We start from the raw sequence: 10,203 nt of genomic DNA on the forward strand, positions 1-10,203 counted from the left end.
TCAATGCAATATGGGAAAGTAGTTGCAAATGCATCCAGACAATTGAAAGAATATGAGAAAAAATATCCAATTCATGACTTGGAGCTAACTGCAATACTATTCGCTTTGAAAATGTGGAGGCATTATCTATATGGACGCCAGTAGGGTAATTTGTGATATCCTTTGAATTATACACTGCGGTTAAATGTTATATGCATTTCAATATACTTAATTATGCATTTTGGAAAGTGAAACTATTAATGCACTTATGTTACTAGATCTCCTTTTGAAAAATATTGATATCTTTCAAACATGATTATTTTTAAGATTATGATGATCACTTATTGAGTAGCCAAACTCATCAAATTATTGCAAACATTTTTCAGGATAACTGCGGTTTCATTTTGAGTGCTCGTCAAGATCAACTCTGGAAGATATTGTAGTTGTGCTTAAACTTTTTTTTGTTACTTTAAACGAATTTGCCACCGTAAATTTGTCCTATCAAGAGATGTGTATATGTTTTGACTGTCACATCTCAGGAATGTCAATATTAGAAATTCTTGGGGCATGACAGTTGAGGTCCTCGCCGCTGTTCTATTGCTTGCTGGTTATCGCCTCCGATCGATGGTTGCCCTCCAGTTTGTGCTCGCTTTGCTAGGCTTCGTGTATCCCCTATGGCATCATCGAGTAGCAAGAAAGGTCCATCCCATAGGTCAACCTTTGCCCCGCTTAATATCAATCCGCTGGCCTTGGTGGTGGTGGATGAGGCGGTCGATCCTATTTTAGTGATGGAAGAGGGAGAGCTGGAGTTTCCACCTGATGCTGTGCTAGAAGACAGAGGAGGGGCTGAGGGGCCTAAGCTTGCAATGGTGGAAGTTGAAGCAAATGTGCCCCTTAATGTGCTTCATACTGAAGACCGGCCACTGCTCCTTCGTCTGACAACAACGTCTTATGGAGATTCTATCTTGGCCCCTGATGTGATTTCTTCTCCTTTACTGTCTCCTGAGGGCGTTGTACAAGATCAGTGTTGGGTTAGGGTTGGTTCTATTGTTCATTATAGCGGGATGGATTTTGATGTGCCCATTGGGGTTGTGTTCAAGGACATTGTTGAGAAACTTAGAGAGGGGAATGCAGCGAAGAATGACTTCTGTGAAGGGAAGGTGAACATATGTGATGTAGGGAAGAAGGATGTCTATGCTGGTGAGATGTCCCCTTCTAAGGAGGTCGTTAGAAAAAAGAAGAAGGGAAAGACTCCAATGAAGGGCATTAGATAGTCTGCTCAGCTATTGGCTCGGGGTCATTCTCCTAGTGCTGCTTTAGGAATTGTCATTCATGATGAATAGGTGATTGAAGTTAGTTCCTCTCCTTCCTCGTCATCTTTGGAAGTAGCTTTTAATGAGGCTATGGAGGATGCACTGATGCAGGAAGAGACCTATTTTGGCACCAGCAGGGATGGGTCAGGCTCTTCCCTCTCTCAACCTTTTTAATGTTGGTGCTTTCTCGGAATTTAAGAGGTTTGAAGACCTCAGAAGTAAGAAAGACATCTTTTTTTTTGTTTGCAAGTATAAGCCTTATGTACTTATTCTATAGGAAACTAAACTTCCCAGTCCCAATTCATCTGGGACTGGGGAGGTGTGGGGTCCTGGAGTAGTCGACTTTGTGGTGGGGCCTTTGGGGGACTGTGGATCCTACAGGATCTTGTGGGTCTAGAAGATGATTTTCAGTGCGGTTTGATGAATGTTTACAGTCCCCATATTTCTGCTCAAAAGGAAAGTTTCTTTATTGATATGTCTGATGTTATTTCTCAGTTTGATTATCCTCTATGCATTGGGGGGGATTTTAATTTCACTAGGTGGCCAGAAGAGAGTTCTCATGGTGGGGGATTACTGCTGCTATGCGCCTTTTTAACCGTTTGATAGAGTCCCATGCTTTGATTGATCTGCCCATTTTTGGCACGACTTTTACTTTGACTAATGGAAGTATCTCTAACTTGTCAATGTCTAGGATTGACAGGTTTATAGTGTCTGGAGAGTGGTTTGAATTGTTTCCCTTAGCATCTGTCAAAGCTCTCCCTAGACTTTCTTCTGATCATATTCCTATGTTACTATCATCTAAAATTTGGTCGGAGGGTCCTAAACCTTTCAGGATGGAAATAGGGTGGCAAAAGGAAAAGGAAGTGGTTGAGCTAATAAGTACTTGGGAGAATTCTATTTCATTTGGTTATTTAGACTTCCAAATATATAAGAAGCTCCTGAATATTAAACATAAGCTTATGGATTGGAAATAGTTAAGTACTTTTATGTCAAAAATAAGATTGATGTTGTTTTGAAATGTATAGAGGAGGCGCTGATGAAGCTATGCAACAGTCTGGGGTTTTATCAGAGGAGCTGGCTATGGCAAGAAGTGTCAAAGTGAATGAGCTTCAGGAGCTTAGAAAAGTGAATGTGTTGAAAACAAAGATCTAGGGTTAAATGGTTGAATGAGGGAGATTTGAACACCACATTCCTTCACGCCATAACTAATGCTCGAAGATGTCAAAATGATATTTCTGGTCTCTTAATTCAGAGAAGTTTCTAATCATGTATTTGGGAATGCCAATCTCGGATGGCCGACTACCAATTGTGGTTTGGGACAAAATTCTTTAGTGAATCCAAGTGAAGCTTGACTTATGGAAATTAAGTATCTCTCATTTGGGGGTAGGATTACTCGGATTAAGACATGCTTGTCGCACTTACGTATATATCAGATGTCAATCCTACAAATCATTTTTTCGGTGGCTAGGAGAATTGAATTGATGATGAGGAACTTTCTATGGGGGTCCTCCTTGGAGACGAAGAAATTTCATCTTCTTCGATGGGATAGAGTGTGCACGCCCAAAAAGGAGGGCAGTCTTCGGATTAGGAAAATTATTGTTGTTAACCAAGCCTTGCTCTGTAAATGGTGGTGGAGGAGTTTAACTTTCAAAGATCATCTATAGTACAAAGTTATCGCTTCGAAGTATGGAGAGGACATATTTGGTATGTGGGTGGGTAAAAGAAATGGCGTTTGGGGAATGTCTTCATGCTGGAGATCGATTTATAATTGTAAAGCCTTGATTCATAAAGACATTTGTTGGACCTTAAGCAATAGCACCAATATTTCATTTTGGCATCATAAGTGGTTGGGGGATGCTCCTTTGAAACTAGTTTTTTCTTTGATTTTCTAAAGAATGGCTAACCCTAATGATGTAGTCTTTAATCTCTATGAGCGTAGGGGCGATCATATACTTTTGGAATATCAACCTTATAATAGGATTCATGATTCTCTCTTTTTTGAACTCTTTGGATGAGGTTAATATCCCTCATAATACTGAGGATGAGGCTGTTTGGGAGATCGATAAGGATGGAGATTATTCGGTGAAGTCTATGTACCAGCTGCTCTTCCACAATAGGTGGCGGTGGTCTTGGCCTGCATTTGTCATCGTTTGGAGGTGGCCTTTACCTCTTAAGGTGCAAGGTTTTTTATGGATGACTGTTCAAAATAAGGTGCTGACGGTAAATAATCTTATCAAGAGAGGAAGAATATTGCCAAATGTATTTCTTCTGTGTGAGGATGGGGAATCTGAAGATCATCTTTTTTTGCACTGTTCTTTTACCTATTATATTTGGAGTAGGTTCTTTGACCTGCTTGGGATTGCGATGGTAATGCCACCAAGTATTGTAGGTATTTTACAAAATTTAGCGATAGACTTACCTCGAACTGGCGTTATTATTTGGCAAATCACAAGAAGCGTAATTTTATGGGAAAACTGAAAAGAGAGGAATAGAAGATTGTTTGACGGGGATTAGCTTGCCTTTTGAGATAATATGGGAGAAAATTTTGCATGCTATTTGATTATATCTGTCATTTACCAAAGTTGGCCAAGATATTCGGATTTGGATGTTAGGAGAAATTTTAAGATTTTGTTTCAGCTGGGTTTTTTGAATTGCAGATCGAAAGGAAGATGGGTGACCCCGGTCTTTGGGGTATTCAAGACAAACTTTGATGGCAGTTCGTTAGGAAATCTGGGTCCTGCGGGATTTGGTGGTGTGCTTAGGGATTGGCTGGGGAATGTTATCTTTTCTTATGCTAGTCATATTGGGGTGCGTACTGCTAATTATGTTGAACTATATGCACTTTTATATGGCTTAAGTATCTTTGCGGCAAGAAACTTGGGGCATTACTGCGTCCTAGAAGGTGATTCCATGAACGTCATCAAATGGTGTAAAGGGGAGCAGAAGTTGCCTTGGGAGTTCAAATATCTGTTTCTTCAAATCTTTGACCTCTCTAGTCCCTTTTCCTTTTCTTTTAATAATGTATATAGAGAAGCGAATGTTATGGCTAATTCTCTTGCTAAAGGGGGTTCTCTCCTCACTGAGACTCTTGTCTCTGACTCTGTAATTTCATTTTAGTTTAATAGAATAGTGGAATTTCGATAATAAAAAAAAAGGATTGCGAAAAAATTAATCCTTTATTGGAAAACTTATTTCACCACATCATTAATTTTAAGATGCCTTTTTCACTACTTTGATGCGATTTTATTTAAGCACAATGTAAGACCAAATGTCAAATGCTTAATATTTTATTAAGAAAAACAATATGACTAGGTCCTAATTACTCCTAGCCATTAAATTCATTTGGGGTGTCACACAATATTCAATTTTATTTTTTTTGGACTCTGAGTCTAACCAAAGCTACCCGATTTTTAGAACTGATGGATAATGATTCTGACCTCCTTGTACTGAAAATAAATAATTTACTTTTTATTGTATTTATAAAGTATTTTTTTAGCCCAATAAACATAAGTCGTTCATTTTGGTGAGATGTTAGATCTAGGCCTTAAAAGGATTTTTTCATTTATAATTTTTTTGGATGGCTTTATTATCATTAGATGAACAATGTGAAAAAAGAAAGAAATGATTTTGAGTTTATAAAGGCCAAGACCTTGAAATTCACTAAATTAATAGTTTAGATTCGTTTTTGGAGGGACTCATTTTGACCATATCTAGGTTTGAAATTGATTGTTATTGTTTTGATTGATTATTGAGATGAAGAGAGTGTGTATGCAAAATTTTGTGTCATACAAATACCACAAACATGATTTTCTAGCAGAGTCATGAGATAATATTGTGATACAACCATTACATGAAATCACTGCCCTAATATCAATATTTATTTCTCAACCCTTAAGACACCCAACAACTATATCGGTGTTCTTATAAAAGTCCTACAAAAGCAATACTAAGAAAGGATCCCAAGCGTCAAACCATAAAGGGATAATTATTGGTCCCGTAGCAAACACAAGAAGAGAGCGCGCTCTTATTGAGGAAGCTTGTTGATCTTACGATGCTAGAAGTCCTTGAAGGTTTTAGTTGAAAACAATGGTGGATTAGTCTCGTTTAGGAGGTGGGAAAGAGGCCCAATGATTTTGTCTGGTGGAGGCACGAAAAACACTGCCCATGACATACATGTTTCGTCCTTGCTCACCAAGCTCCTGTGGAGAACGCTTTTGTATCTTCCATTGCTCAACACCTTCATCACAAATCAAGCAAACTCGAATGAATGGATCTTCCTTTGGGAATTCTAACTATGTCCATAAGGTTACTGATTGATGGGAAGAAATTTGCTGGGAAACTATGCTGCATGTCGAGAACTCTTTTTATTTTAATACTTGGTACCAGCACGATGGCAATACAGCCCGACTGCCAGACCGCTATGGCCATACTAGACTGAGTCTACCCTTGGTCAAGTGACAAGAGAATGAAGAAAATGCACGAGACGGTGAAGAGATCGGATCCCGATGGCACTAAGTGTCACCACATCATAACCTTGAAGTGGCAGTGTCATGGCCATTGGACGGTGCTAGACACTATCACTCATGGTTAGGGGGCAAGTAGTGAACTACAGGCGGCGTTAGGCAGTACCGTTGGGGCTACACAAGAAGACAGCGCACCCCTGGCGATAGCCTCTTGTGAAGCACGTGGCAAGAGCCATTTGCGAGGCGCGCGACGATAGTTCTTGCCAAGGCACACGACGATAGGTGTGGGATGCAAGAAGAGCATGCGCACGACGATAGGCACCGAGCAGGCATAGGAAGCTCGCGGATGACAATAGGCACTGAGCACATGAAGGAATCGCGGACGGCGATAGGTGTTGCCATGACCTCTCGCGGTCAGCGATAGGCATCGTCGTCTACGATAGGCGTGCAACAGGGGGAGACCACTGCGGGCAGCAATTAGTTTCGTCGTCTGTGCTCTTCACTGAGACGTCGAGGACACATCTGCGGATGGTGATAAGCAGTGTCGTCTACAAGCCTCATTGAGAGATAAAGATTGACTAACAGAAGGGAGAAAGGAGCACGCACATGGTGCTGGCATCGCCATGTGCGACCTGTGAAACCATAGGAAGGGGAAAAGGAAAAGAAAGAGGCATGCATGACACTTCCACAGCAGTGCATGGCCTCTGAGGGAGGCTCAGCCGACGAAGAGGAAGAAAGAAAAGAAGACAGAGAAGGTTTACCTTGAGCCAAGGGGTACCGGTCCAAAAGTTTCTCTCTCCTTACTCTTTATCTCCAAACGTGACCCAACGATGAGAAAGAAAGGGAATTCTATTGGAATTCTATTAAGTAAAAATTCTCTTTTGTGAAGGGTTCAATCCTCTTGCGTACAATGATGATACGTAGTACATATAAAATTGTGCCCAAATATGGGTGGATTGATCAAAATTAAACCTAATTACTAGAAATTAAGATTTAACTGAATTAAAAGTAATTAGAAAATAGGGTGCAAATTGACAGATTTGCTACTTCTTAACAAGTTGTTGAATTTCAAGACAATCCCTGTGTTGCCTTAGAACGTGCATGATTTTCATGAATGATCTGGAGCTGTTTTGATGCCCTTTTGATCGAAAGACGATTGCTTTCTTGTAGAGTTCGACATGGAGATCGATTTGATACCAACTTCGAGCCATGGCTCGTATTTTTAGGACACGATCATGGGACTTGAAATTTGAATAAATCTTGAAACTTTGGATTGATTATGTGTTCATTCCTTGATGTTTTTCTATAATTTCTTCGTTGGATCACATTGAGCCTGCCGTCAAGATCAGGGCAACAGACGCAGCTCGATTCCATGCCCAGACGAAGATTTTGCAACTTTGGAGTTTTGGTCAGAATCTGAAATTCCAACGATGGAATTTACAGTGACTTTGTCGGCTTCGTATACGGAATCCGATCGTTCTTCATAAACAAGGTTCAGACTAGATAGCCCTAGACCTTATGCATGCGATGGAACTGGTTTCGCGTTGATCGGGTTCGTGAGCGGTGTGATTTGGCCGCTAGAGCAAGCCATGATACTGCTGATTTTCCTACAATTTATTCATGGATCAACAACTTCTCTCTAGCTATTCTCGGTGATCCGGAATCGTAGCGGGGCGTGTCACATATCGAAACCCTCGTCTCGACGAGTGGAATACGTTCCATCAAGTTTGAGCGCGATACGATCTCGGATGAGGGACATATAAGCGTCGAAAGTCGCCGTTCGTGACTACCCCTTTAATGGAGTTCAGTTGCAGGGTGGTCGCATGGGAATAGTGTGCGGCTCCTCTTGTTTCGTTCTTTTGCCTATAACTTCTTCCTGGAATATCTGTTTAAGCTAAAACTTGACCCTTGGGGGTTTTCAACCATGTCAGATCCAATGGTGGTAGTCCCACAGCAATTCGACTCGCTGAAAAATGTAGTTCCAGTTATAGGGGTCCGTTTCAGGGTGCTAAAGGCTGATTCTACCGAAACCATTTTTCAGTCTGCACTACCTTAAACATGTCGGAATGGACGAAACTTGGCAAGAGACTTTTGAGAGTCCGTATGAAGATCTTGGTCAGTTTTGAGGTTATTTTGAGACTGTCAAAAGTTTCACTGTTTGTTAGGCTTTATTGACCGGGAACCCATGATGATGTAAAATGTCTTCCAACATGGGGTTACCGCATGACACCCTCCTACGCCTCCCCTACTACATCCTTCTTCACAAGCCCATGGTGAAAGGACACCACTTCTCCGACGTGTCCTCCTTAATCAACATGAACCTCGGTTGTGATTGTGAGGCTTAAAGCAAAGCATGCACTTCAAAGCTTGCGCCAGTCTCTATAAAGCCATATCCCAAAGAGCTGTACCATAGTTCTGACTGTGAGGTTTTGAAGCAGAGCATGCAACCATCAAAGCATGTACCCACCTCTACATATCACAAAATGGTGTACCACAGTTCCGATTGTGAGGCTTTGAAGTAGAGCATGCACTTCAAAGAATGCGCCCACCTCTACAAAGCCATATCACAAAGAGGTGTATCACAGTTATGACTGTGAGGTTTAGAAGGAGAGCATGCACTTCAAAGCAGGCGCTCGCCTCTACAAAGCCATATAGGTGTACCACAGTTCCAACTGTGAGGCTTCGAGGCAGAGCATGCAACCGTCAAAGCATTCGCTTGCCTCTATAAAGCCATATATTAAAGCGGTGTACCACAGTTCCAGCTGTGAGGTTCCGAAGCAGAGCATGAAACCATCAAGGCATGTGACCACCTCTACAATGGCATATCACAAAGAGGTATACCACGGTTTCGACTGCGAGGCTTCAAAGTAAAGCATGCAAGGCATGCGCTCGCCTCTACAAAGCAATATCTCAAAGAGGTGTTCTGCAGTCTCAACCGTATACCCCTACACTTGATAGGATGCTTTCACAACCCATTGTACCCATTCCACGCGTCACCATTACCTCAAGACTCTCTTGGCCTCCATTTTTCCATTTGAGTCATACCACTCATAGCCCTCTTAAGCCTCCATCATATACTCTAACTGCCCATGCCCCATTTCTTATCATGCGTGCCCTTATGCTAGACCCTGTTACCACCGAGCATGTTTTACCACTATCCCTAGTGGGGTTACACCTATGCTTTGGCCTGTCATCCCCAATGGAGTTACATGAAGCCTCATCCTTCACAACTGGGAGTCACACTTGCCCTCTTAATCCCCAGTGAAGTTCGCTTCAATTTGCCACTCCTTGTAGGGCCACCATCTTCATCTAAAGCTCTCTGCCGAGTCATACTGCTATCTACAGACCTATGGTGCTTTTCCTAGATGGCGACCCACACAATGGTCCGTGCTGCATGACCTTAAACTGCATAGCCATGATCTAGATGCACGACCCTAAACTCCATGGTCGAAACTATATGATCTTAAACTGTAGTGGAGGTCTAGTTGCATGACCTTAAATTGCATGGTCCTAGCCGCATGACTTGAAACTGCATAGCCATGGTCCGAGCTGCAAGACCTTAAAACTGTAACGCACGTCCCTATAGCAAGAAGTTAAACGGCATGACAGATAGTCCATGCACATGACTATAAGCTGTGAAATGGACGCACCTCTCCACCTGGTGTATTCTACCACTATCCCCAGTGGGGTCACACCTGTGCTCCGGACTATCATTCCAGTAGAGCTACATGTAAGCCAGTGTCCCTTATCCCCAGTAGGAGACACATCCGTATTGTAGCCCATTATTCCCATGAAGTTAGAGTCATTCTTATCTTTTCAATCCCCAGTGGGGTTCCGTTGGTTCTCCGGACTTCATTCTCAGTGGAGTTATATGCATGCCATTGATCATTATCCTCATGGAGTCATATTTACCCAAGTAATCCCCAGTGGGTCCGCTTCTAACCGAGCTACTATCTCCCACGGAGCTTTACTTACATGGAAACCCACTTAAATGGTCTAGGTGCATGACCCTAAACTGTATGGTCCGAGCTATATGACCTTAAACTGTAGCGGATGTCTAGTTGCACGACCTTAAACTGCATGGTCCTAGTTGCATGACATTAAATTGCATAACCACGGTCCAAGCTATATGACCTTAACCCTTAGTGCACATCCTGGCGGCATTACGTTAAACTGCTTTGCATAGGTCCCGGAGGCATAACCTTAAACATGCCCCCACACACGCTCAAACGCCCTTTACGTGCATTTTCACGCACTTCTTCCCAAAGCGACCCATCCGTGTGCGCACATCACCTTCATCACCTCCCCAGTATATCCATCTCTCTCCATTACCATTCATCATTCCTCAGTGAATCTCACCCATGCTCAGCTAGTGGGTCACCATTATCCACTTCCCATTACCCCAAAGTGAGTCAAAACCACCACCATACTCACTCTATGGCTTCCAC

Source organism: Amborella trichopoda, chromosome 4, assembly GCF_054954075.1.
Source record: "Amborella trichopoda isolate Santa Cruz 75 chromosome 4, AtrichopodaSantaCruz75HAP2 v2.0, whole genome shotgun sequence".
NCBI classification, from domain to species: Eukaryota; Viridiplantae; Streptophyta; class Magnoliopsida; order Amborellales; family Amborellaceae; genus Amborella; species Amborella trichopoda.